The 12,362-nt window shown below is 41.3% G+C and overlaps 1 long non-coding RNA gene across 1 annotated transcript; it reads right to left on the reverse strand.

Moving 5' to 3' along the window:
- Positions 1 to 1,430: 1,430 nt before the first annotated feature.
- Positions 1,431 to 11,283, reverse strand: LOC138360111 (uncharacterized). Its single transcript, XR_011226204.1, has 3 exons — positions 11,141 to 11,283; positions 6,160 to 6,276; positions 1,431 to 1,660 (listed from the first exon to the last, which is right to left on the reverse strand). It is a non-coding gene; the product is annotated as an uncharacterized lncRNA (long non-coding RNA).
- Positions 11,284 to 12,362: the final 1,079 nt, after the last annotated feature.

Here is a 12,362-nt window from a genome sequence, read left to right on the forward strand (position 1 = left end):
GAAAGCAACGGTTTGCTGCATGGTCCAATTATACCGTTGCTTGGGACTGGTTAAAATGATTAATGGTTTGGCGACTGTACTAAAATTTCTCACAAACCTACGGTAGTAGGAGGCAAGACCAAGGAAGCGCAGGAGCTGCTTCCTGGTGGTAGTCTGTGGATAATGCTGGATGGCTTGAGTGTGTGTGTCTAACGGAGCTAGGCTGCCACTCCCAATTACATGACCCAGATAACGCACTTTACCTTTGGCGAAGGTGGACTTGCCCAGGTTGATGGTGAGGCCGGCTGTCAGGAGCTTGGCGAACAGTCGTTGCAGCTGGAGCAGATGTTCGCTCCAGGTGTTGGATGCTACGACGATATCATCCAAATAGGCATAGGTGTTATCCAAGCCCTGGATGACGCGGTTGACAGCTCTCTGAAAGGTGGCCGGGGCATTACATAGTCCGAAAGGAAGGCGTTCATATCTGAAAAGTCCAAAGGGAGTGATAAAGGCAGATATTTCTTTGGCTCGCTCTGTTAGACTCACTTGGTAATACCCCTTAAGCAAGTCCACTTGGGACAAGTACTGGGCATTACCAATGGCGTCAAGAATGTCATCTATCCTTGGCAAGGGATATGGATCCTTGACAGTCACATTATTTAACTTACGGAAATCCGTGCACAGTCTCACCTTACCTTGGGGTTTTGGCACCAAGATACAGGGTGAGGCCCAGGGGGACTCACAAGGTGTAGCCAGTCCATGATCCAAGAGGATGGGCAAGTTGGAGAAGATACAAAATGAAGCCGTTGGGGGACGTTGTGAGCCGCTGCTACCTGAATTTTTGCCCACACTTGTCTTGCAGACGTTTCTCTTCCAATAGAGCTAGTGAACTCTAGTCATTGTCTTTCCCTTTGTAACTCATCTGCAATGTATGTACCTTTACCTGAATAAAACATCTAATCTAAATCTAGATATATGTAAATGAGAAAGTAATAGAGCGAAACCTTTAAAATACTGAACAATTTGGAGGATATTGATTCATACAATTTCTTCAAAAGGTCAGATGTAACACGAACAAGGAGCAAAGGTTTCAAGCTCAACAAGCCACAGTGTAGGAGTGACAACAAATGCTTTTTAACCCATACGATTATGATCATGGCAATAAGGTTTCTAAAACAGTAGGCATTCTTCCAAAGTCAGACACTGTACTATGTTCCTCGCCCTAACCTAGTCACTCAGTGTTATTCACTCATTTATCTATGTCTTGTCTATTTATGTCTTAAAGGTTACAAGACGTACATTAGTCAATACAATTGGTGCTTAAAATGTTAAGGATCTCTTGTGAAACACGGGTATTAATAAAAAAAATTATTATGTAAAATAAATAAAAAAGGCCCAAGGGCCATGAAGTAACAAGAATGCAAGGCTGGCACAAGCTGGCACAAGCTGTCACAAGCTGGCGTAAGTAGAGAAGACGGAAGATTCTTCATATTAAAAGACCCTGCTTCTCCAAGATGGCAGTCACACCCTGCTTGCCCTGGACAATCACCATATGGAGAAGGACTGTTTACTGTGAAGGGAAGTCCACAAATGCAATGCCAGCATGAGTCAGTCTTGAAGGGTAAACGATGATGGCACCCTCACAGTAACACAAAAGCCGAGCAAGCCCAGTGAGGAAGACCTGTTGATGGGAAGGAGGAGAATCATTAGTCACAACAAAATCCACATAGAAACAAAGGAGAGAAAAAAAATAAAGTGGATGTCTTTTTTTTGTATAGACATAATAAATATTGCCATTTGGCTATGTATTTATATGATATATAATAGAATACAGCATAAAACAAAATAAGAGGGGTGGTAGGAGAAGAAAAGATTAGTGTTCAGTGAGAATCCACAAGGTCTTCTCTGAATACTCTTTATTTTCTTCAAGGCTGTGGGTCCCTACAATTGCACCAGAGATGGTACACACCCCTATTATTATTTAAACAGGTGAGTAAAAATAGGTGAGTACACATATGGTGTCAGCAAACTTAGCCTCCAAACACACACACACACATGGTATCAGCAAGCTTAGCCTCCAAACACACACACACACACATGGTATCAGCAAGCTTAGCCTCCAAACACACACACACACACACATGGTATCAGCAAGCTTAGCCTCCAAACACACACACACACACACACACACACACACATGGTATCAGCAAGCTTAGCCTCCAAACACACACACACACACATGGTATCAGCAAGCTTAGCCTCCAAACACACACACACACACACACGTGGTATCAGCAAGCTTAGCCTCCAAACACACACACACACACATGGTATCAGCAAGCTTAGCCTCCAAACACACACACACACATGGTATCAGCAAGCTTAGCCTTCAAATACACACATGGTATCAGCAAGCTTAGCCTCTAAACACACACACACACACAAACGGTATCAGCAAGCTTAGCCTCCAAACACACACACACATGGTATCAGCAAGCTTAGCCTCCAAACATACACACACATGGTATCAGCAAGCTTAGCCTCCAAACACACACACACACACATGGTATCAGCAAGCTTAGCCTCCAAACACACACACACACACACACATGGTATCAGCAAGCTTAGCCTCCAAACACACACACACATGGTATCAGCAACCTTAGCCTCCAAACACACACACACAGAAAATGGGGACATTGAAACAGTTGATAAACTTGATTTCAAGAGAAAGAGAGGTCACTATGGGGAACTTCAAATTTTTTTTAATAAGTAATTAGGCAGACTTGTTGCTAGACAGGGAAGTAAATTAAATGTATGCCAAATTTTGCAAAATTTACAATGAAGGCACACAAACATTCATACCAAAACAGAGATGCAGGGCCAGAAAACAGGATTGGTTCAACAGAAATTGAGAGAGGGCCACAGACCAAAAGACACAAAAATGGAATGAAAGACATTGAAAAACTACAAGCAGATGTCAACAAAGTTTTCGATTGGGCAGCAGAAAATAACATGTTGTTTAACAGTGATAAATTTCAGGTATGGCAAAAATGAGGATCTGAAACATAATACAGGGTACAAAACACAATCGAATCTTCCCATAGTAGAAAAACAGCATGTCAAGGATTTGGGAATAATGATGTCCGACGATCTAATGTTTAGGGAGCATAACCAAGCAAATATTGCGTCAGCCAGAAAAATGATCGGATGGATTATGAGAACTTTCAAATCCAGGGATCCCATCACAATGGTTGTACTCTTCAAGTCACTTATGTTGTCCCGTCTCGAGTACTGCTCAGTATTCACTTCCCCCTTCAGAGCAGGAGAGATTGCTGAAATAGAGGGAATACAGAGAACATATACGGCACGCATAGACGAGATAAAACACCTAAATTATTGGGATCGTCTCAAAGCTCTCCAAATGTACTCTCTACAAAGGAGACGAGAGAGATACCAAATAATATACACATGGAAGATACTGGAGGGCCAGGTCCCAAATCTACACAGTAAAATAACAACGTACTGGAGTGAACGATATGGAAAAAAATGCAAGATTGAACCAGTGAAGAGCAGAGGTGCCACAGGCACAATCAGAGAGCACTGTATAAACATCAGAGGTCCGCGGTTGTTCAACGTCCTCCCAGCGACTATAAGAAATATTGCCAGAACAACCGTGGACATCTTCAGGAGAAAACTGGACTGTTTTCTAAGAGAAGTTCCGGATCAGCCGGGCTGTGGTGGGTATGTGGCCCTGCGGGCCGCTCCAAGCAACAGCCTGGTGGACCAAACTCTCACAAGTCGAGCCTGGCCTCGGGCCGGGCTTGGGGAGTAGAAGAGCAGAACCCCATCAAGCAGGTATCAACATAGAAAGAAGCCAAACCCCCAATCATACCAGCGATACAAAGATGCGAGAAACAACTATACAGCAGTAAGGGGAGAGGCAGAAAGAAATTTTTAAAAAGGGATAATGGATAAATGTAAAACAGAACTGGGCCTATTCTACAAATTCATAAACAACAAATTGCAGGTAAAGGATAATATCCAGAGGTTGAAAATAGGAAACAGATTCACAGAAAATGATAATGCAATGTGTGAAACATTAAACCAAAAGTTCCAAAGTGTGTTTATACAAAATGAAATCTTAAGAGAACCAGACACAATAAGAATTTCTGAGAACATCATAGAGCGTTTAGAGGTGTCTAGAGATGAAGTGGAAAATATGCTAAAGGAGCTAAGTAAGAACAAAGCAGTTGGTCCAGATGGAGTTTCACCATGGGTTCTGAGAGAATGTGCATCTGAGCTCAGCCTTTCACTTCACCTGATCTTTCAGGCATCCCTGTGTACAGGAGTCATAGCAAACATGTGGAAAAAGGCTAACATAGTTCCAATCTACAAAAGTGGCAACAGGGAAGACCCCACCTCTCTCAGTTATAGACCTGAATCATTGACAAGTGTAACAGTGAAAAGATTGAAAAAAAAAAATAATAAAAACTAAATGGGTAGAACACCTGGAGAGAAATTATATAATATCACACAGACAGTATTGTTTTCTATCTGGAAGATCCTGTGTATCGAATTTACTCAGTTTCTATGATTGAGCCACAGAGATTTTAAAGGAAAAAGGTAGTTGGGTCGACTGCATCTATCTAGACATAAAAAAGGCTTTCGACAGAGTTCCACATAAGAGGTTGTTCTGGAAACTAGAAAATTTTGGATGGGTGACAGGTAAGCTTCTAACATGGATGAAAAATTTTCTGACTGATAGAAAAATGAGGGCAGTAATCAGAGGCAATCGGACTGGAGAAGTGTCACAAGTGGAGTACCACAGTACATGCACCAGAAATGTTCATTGTCTACATAAATGATCTACCAGTTGGAATACAGAATTATATAAACATGTTTGCTGATGATGCTAAGATAATGGGATGGATAAAAAATTTAGATGATTGTCATGCCCTTCAAGAAAACCTGGACAAAATAAATATATGGAGCACCACTTGGCAAATGAAATTTAATGTGAATAAATGCCATGTTATGGAATGTGGAATAGAACATAGATCCCACACAACCTACAAATTATGTGAGAAATCTTTATATAATTCTGATAAAAGAAAGAGGTCTAGGGTTGATTCTAGATAGAAAACTATCACTTGAGGCCCACATAAAGAACGTTGTGTGAGGAGCCTATGCCACGCTTTCTAACTTCAGAATTTCGTTTAAATACATGGATGGCGAAATACTAAAGAAATTGTTCACGAGTTTTGTTCGGCCAAGGCTAGAATATGCAGCGGTTGTGTGGTGCCCATATCTTAAGAAGCACATCAACAAACTGGAAAAGGTGCAAAGACATGCTACTAAGTGGCTCCCAGAACTAAAAGGCAAGAGCTATGTGGAGAGGCATTATATATGCCAAAACTAGAAGACAACAAAAAGAGGTGATAAAATCACTATGTACAAAATAGTAACAGGAATTGATAAAATCGATAGGGAAGATTTCCCGAGACCTGGAACTTCAAGAACAAAAGGTCATAGATTTAAACTAACTAAACAAAGATGCCAAAGAAATATAAAAAAATTTCCTTTCGCATACAGAGTGGTACACGGTTGGAACAAGTTAAGTGAGAAGGTGGTGGCGGCCAAGACCGTCAGTAGTTTCAAAGCATTATGTGACAAAGAGTGCTGGGTAGACGGGACACCACGAGCGTAGCTCTAATCCTGTAACTACACTTAGGTAATTACATTTGGTGTCAGCAAGCTTACCGTCGAAACACACACAAACAGCCTGCCTATTATTCAAGGCCTTCTCTGAGTACTCTCTATTTTCTTCTTTGAGGCTATGGGTCCCTAATCTTGCACCAGAGGTGGTACAACTTTTAAGTTATTAACTACTGCACTGAGCACCTAATTTTGGCAAAGACTTCTTAGTGCAATTGTCAAGGACATAGTTCTGGTATTTTTTTGTTTATAAATATTCAGGTATAGTTAATGTCAAAATGTTTCAAAACTCAACAATTTATATTTCAAAACAAAAAAAGTAATGAAAACATTACAAAACATTAAAATATAGCCTAATTAATTTTTTAATAAAATAGCACAACTCTCAGAATGTCAAAAGGTGCTTTGAGCAATGAAGAAGTTAATTTTATATATAATATTATATATATAATATATATTTACCTGTGAATACTGCTTAGCAAAAATTTGATCTCTGTGAAAATTGGTCTCGTCATTGCTAGGAGATATTTTAAGACCATGATTTGCTGTGGATGGCACTGTAGTCTTCAAGTCATCAATCTAAAAATAGAGGTAATCTTTTAAAATGTAAATTTTGTATAAAAAAAAATGCAAAAATAAATTGCAAGAATAATATGAAGTTATTATACAATTTTTTTTTAATTATTTAAATATTTGTGAGACATTATTAAGAAATGTATGAAGTACAGATTCTCTAAGACCTGATATGTATCTGCTTATGTTCCACCACAGTACATTCAGGGCTGAAGAGAAAACACAGCCAGTAAGGTAATGATCACTTAGGATGGACTGGGATGCTACATGTAGGTGGGGGCTAAGCTGCGTGAGGCTAGGATGCCCAGCCTGCCTTGTCTAGGCTGGGCTGGGCTAGGCAACACTAGGAAGGAGTCAACAAATCTCTGGAGTGCCTTACTTTTCCTGATATCCTTAAAAAAGCAAGAATGATGCCATTTTATAAAGGAGGCAAGACAGCAGACATAAACAATTAAAGAAAAATATCAAATCTACTTATACTTTCAAAAATATTTGATTTTTTTTTTTTACAAACATCTCTTCCTACTTTGTAAAATTCAACATGAATACAAACACACACACACATCCCTAGGAAGCAGCCCATAGCAGCTGTCTAACTCCCAGGTACTTATTTACTGTTAGGTGAACCAGATATAGAGAATAACCACAAAATGCTATCTTTATAAGAACTATCTTGTAAAGCCACTAGTACACGCAGCATTTCAGGCAGGATATATAAAATATTATATATATATATATATATATATATATATATATATATATATATATATATATATATGTATATATATATATATGAATACATACATACGGGACAAAGAGCCAGAGCTCAACCACCGCAAGCACAACTAGGTGAGTACACACACACACACACACACACATTATATATATATATATATATATATATATATATATATATATATATATATATATATATATATATATATATATATATATATATATATATATATATATGAGTGTTAGACCATGGAGGAATGATTTTTTTTTTAATTTAATTTATATAAAAAATTATTCCTTCTGAAGATGTATTAATATATGAAAGTACTTAAGGAAATTCCTGTTTCAATTCTTCCTCCGTGGTCTGACACTGTCACATTTTTCATCAAGTGTTAATTTTTGTGATTTACACACACGTGGCATGTTTACACACACATTATTTATATTATTTATATTATATATATATATATATATATATATATATATATATATATATATATATATATATATATATATATAATGTGTGTGTGTGTGTGTGTGTGTACTCACCTAGTTGTGCTTGCGGTGGTTGAGCTCTGGCTCTTTGTCCCGTATGTATGTATTCATATATATATATATACATATATATATATATATATATATATATATATATATATATATATATATATATATATATATAATATTTTATATATCCTGCCTGAAATGCTGCGTGTACTAGTGATGGTCAAGCGGATTAAGGCGCCCTGTAGTTACCAGTTGCGTTGCTTCTGGGAGTATGGGTTCGAGTCACTTCTGGGGTGTGAGTTTTCATTCGCATATTCATATATATATATATATATATATATATATATATATATATTATATATATTATATATATTATATATATTATATATATATTTATATATATATATATATATATATATATATATATATATATATATATATATATATATATATATATATATATATATATATGCAATTGACGATCACAAAACACTGATCATTTTATGCGGAAAATCCACAGAGAAATATGAAATGAGGTGAACGTTTCGGCTTTGTTAAAGCCTTTGTCAACACCAGACTGACCTAACGCAACTGATCTAACTGATCCCGTGGTCAGTCTGGTGTTGACAAAGGCTTTAACAAAGCCGAAACGTTCACCTCATTTCATATTTCTCTGTGGATTTTCCGCATACATACATACATACATACATACATACATACATACATACATACATACATACATACATACATCTATATATATATATATATGGAACTCTCAACCCTATAAGTGGAGGGTTCCTACATACTCAACCAGAGGTGGTACCCTCTATATATTAATAAAAAGGCAAGGCTATGCTAAATCTTGGCAGGGATTGGCTTGGCTAAGCTGGTCAGGGCTTGGCTAGGGTAGGAAGGACTGGTCATGTTTAAAAGCAAGGCAGGGTTAGGCTAGGCAAGACTAGGTAAGGGTATACTGGGATAGGCTTGGCTACGGTAGGCTAGGAAGAGGTAAACTAGGATAAGCAAGGCTGTGCAAGCACTATGCACAGCTAGAATGAACTATGCTAAGATGGTTTAAGCTGGGCTAGGTTAGGATAAGCTGAGTCATGCAGGGCCCCGATTGACCAGTGGAGTCTAATAGTCTAACCTTCTAGCTAGTTTGCTGACCTAAGAGTGTAAATGCCTAGCCCCTAACCTGAGATATATACAAGAGTTGTTACATTCTTGTACAGCCACTAGTACGAGTAGCGTTTCGGGCAGGTCCCTGGAATACGATCCCCGCCGCGAAGAATCGTTTTTTCATCCAAGTACACATTTTACTGTTGCGTTAAACAGAGGCTACAGTTAAGGAATTGCGCCCAGTAAATCCTCCCCGGCCAGGATACGAACGAGTTGCGTGGTGACCACCGGCCAGGTCGGACGCTCCTGAGGTCTCTCCGCACTGGCTAGTGTTTACGTTGGGTGATTGCTTGTTTGCCCTGCTGGTGGTGGTTTGCCACTGACAGGGTGACGTTTGCCTTAGCCATGGGGTCATCTCGCCCTCCAGTGCAGAGGACATTGTCGGCTGGTCTAGCGTTTACGGTGCCGGTGGATCATCCATTGGTTGGTGTCGCCCTGGTGGACGTGCTTCATGTGCAGCTGTCGGACCTGGTGGGCGTCCAGCTGCTTCAGGGCAACCGTGCTGTGGTCAAGTTCCGCCTCCAGGCTGCCTTTCAGGTGTTTCTCGAGCGTTGTGAGGGGCGTGTTTACCCACTCTCTGATTCAGCTGGCTCAGTTAAGGTGGTGAATCTTAGTGTCACCTTGACGTCTGTGGCGGTGCATGGTGCCCCCTTCGAATTTCAGGACGACTTTTTAACCTCCTGTTTTGAGCGATTTGGGACCGTGTTAAGTGTTCGTTGGAACAAGGTCGTTGCCGGGCACTGTGTTGGTATGCTTGACGGCTCCCGCACCCTGACGATGTCGCTGAAGTGTAGTGTACCGTCGTCGATGTCCGTGTTGGGTTACACGCTCCGCTGCTTGTACCGGGGTCAACCGCGCACCTGTTATCGGTGTGGTCACGAGGGTCACCTGGCTGCGGCGTGCGACGTGGGAGCACCTGGTCGGGTGCATGTTTTTCGTGCAGAGGATTTCCCGCCCTTGTTCCGTTCGGACGGTTCTGAGGACGGAGTAGGTGCTGTGCCTGAGGCGCCTGATTGCCTGTCTGCTGCTCCGCCTGTTGAGGCGAGTTCTACGGCCTGTGCGACACGTCAGGTGACTGCTGTGGCCCCTGGGGTTGTTGAGCCGGTGTGTGTGGGTGTCGAGCCGTCGCCTGAGCTGCGTGTAGTGCAGGATGTCTCGGTGGAGGTCCATGTCCCACCCCCGCCTGTGGATGTGATACCGGCTCCCGGGAACGCGGGTTCTGCTGTTTTAGAGGGGGTGCTTCGGCAGGGGGAGGTGCCTGCCGTGCCTGTGTGTGTTGGTGACTGTAGTTCTGCTCTTTCCGTCCCTTTGCAGAAGCGTGCGCGTCGGTGTTCTGAGGCTGTTTCCCTGGATGATGTGGACAGTGTGGGTGATGTGGCCTCTGTGGACTCTTCGGACGGTGCGGGTGTGGCCTGTGTGGATGTAAAGATGGTGGCCGTGCCTGCGGCGGGGCCTGCTGGGCGTGGTGTGGTGAGGCCTGTCTCGAAGCGTTCACGGCGGGCTCGGAGTGTGTCTCCCCTTCGTGGTGTGCCTTGGGAGGAGGTGGGGGAGTATGGTTATCTGGCGCCCCCCGCCGAGAATGATGGTGCTGTGAGGGGCTCCGAAGTTGCTACCTGTGCCTCTCCTCCTGCGTCTCCTGCTGTTGGATCTCCGCAGTGGGGGGTTGTCCCTGATGATCGGGACCTCGTCGTGATGTTGCGGAAAGATGTGCGCCAGAGGGCCTCGGCTCCTGTGCCCGGTGGTGGGGTCGGTGCCGCGCCTGCGTCCCCTGCTGTATCCCCTCCTTCTTTGCTCCAGTCTGGGGATTGCCTAGTCCCGTCTGCTGGGGTCGTGCCCTGTGAGGGTCCGGAGTTGGGCCCTTATCGGGATGCCCGGGTGCTTCCGATCCCGTGGTGCTCGTCCACTGTCTGGGTGTCGCGGGTGAAGGAGTTTGTGTATAGGGTGCCTGATAGGATGTCTCAGCCGAGGGCGCCGCCTGGTGGCCGGCTGCCCGCTGACCTGCGGGTGATTTGGGAAGCGTACTGCTTGCGCTTTCCGATACACAAGTTTCCGGAGAAGTATTAGTTCCCGTCTTGCGCACGCTGCTAAGCCGTGCATGGATCAGCTGCCACCGTGATCACGACCCCCCCCCGCACCCCCCCGGTGCGGGGTGTCTGCCTCTAACGTTCGCCTCTGTTTTCGTCGCCACTCTTCTCTCTACGGCCCATCACATCTACCGCTTTTGACTTTCTTCTCCTCCTGACCGTCAACGCGTCTCCTTACATCTGTCCTGGTGCAGTCATCGGGAGGGTTACCCCTTCATGCAAACTGCGCCTATTCTCAAGAAGAAGAAGGATACGAACCCATGACATAGCGCTCGCGGAACGCCAGGCGAGTGTCCTACCACTACACCACCTGCTGCAATATTATTATAAAAGAAATATTACTTATTATAATCGTAAATACTAAATACCTGTTGTGTTGATTTAGGGGCGACGACGATCGTGGGATCGGATGCGAGCCACAGGTGGCCTACACCATGCTTTCTAAGGCGTCCCTCTCATAACAAAAACAAATCCGTGCATTCATACACAAACAGAGATCCCGTGGTTATGCGAATACTTGCAATTCTTTTACTTAAAATAATAACAATTAGATTAATAATAATTAACATAATTTTTACTCAAGATTCATAAAAATCATTAATACTATTTTAAAAAAAGATTTATAAGACATCTAAAAACAGATATACAGACTTTGTGTGATATTTATTTCAACATTATATATTAATAGAATGTTGTAACTATTATTTTTAAATATTAGGTAGTTTCCAGCTACGTATATCGCATATAAACGTTGCAAAAAGATTTTAGACTGAATTAACACATTATACATTTATGGAGTAATTAACAACAAAACAATCTTTATTTTCATTGCAGAACATATATCAGAGCATACTAGTGACTCATACATTTAAAATAGTGTGATTTTTAAACAATTCGGTTGTAAACCCGCAGAACCGCCTACCCGCCAAAGACGTAACATAAGAAATGGTATATAATTCATTATTTTAAATTACATATATAATCATTAATAATATTCGGCAGCTATCGAGGTTCTCCATAGGTAAATTCCTGTACTCTAACAAGATGCTACTTGCTGTTTAGCTGTTTAAATTCTTGGAAAATTGTAATGACCAGCGACATAAAATATAACAATGAAATAGTAGCTGGTAACTGTAGCTGAACGAAAAATTAAATTCCAAATTGATTAGATGTTTTTCTAAATATAAAGATCGACCTGAAGGAATTTTATGAATTATGGACTAATTAAACAAAAAAATAGGTAATTTTACTTGAAGAACAGATACCAGAGAATAGTTAGTGAGTACATTTATATTGTATAATGGGAGAAAGCCCCTGGTAGCCGCGAATTAAAATAACCACCTACATTAATTGATAACTAGGAAATAGTATCTGGAAACTTTATCTGAACGAAAACACAATACCAATTTGTTTAGATGTTTTTCTTAATATAAAGATCAACAGTAAGGAATCTTATTCATTATGGACAAATTAACAAAAAAAAACGATAATTTTCATTGAGGACCATATATTAGAGCATACTTAGTCACTTATATATTAAAAGTATTGTGTATTTTGAACCATTGAGGTTGTAAACAAACAGAACGGCCT

This window comes from Procambarus clarkii, unplaced genomic scaffold (assembly GCF_040958095.1).
Source record: "Procambarus clarkii isolate CNS0578487 unplaced genomic scaffold, FALCON_Pclarkii_2.0 HiC_scaffold_95, whole genome shotgun sequence".
Classification (NCBI taxonomy): Eukaryota; Metazoa; Arthropoda; class Malacostraca; order Decapoda; family Cambaridae; genus Procambarus; species Procambarus clarkii.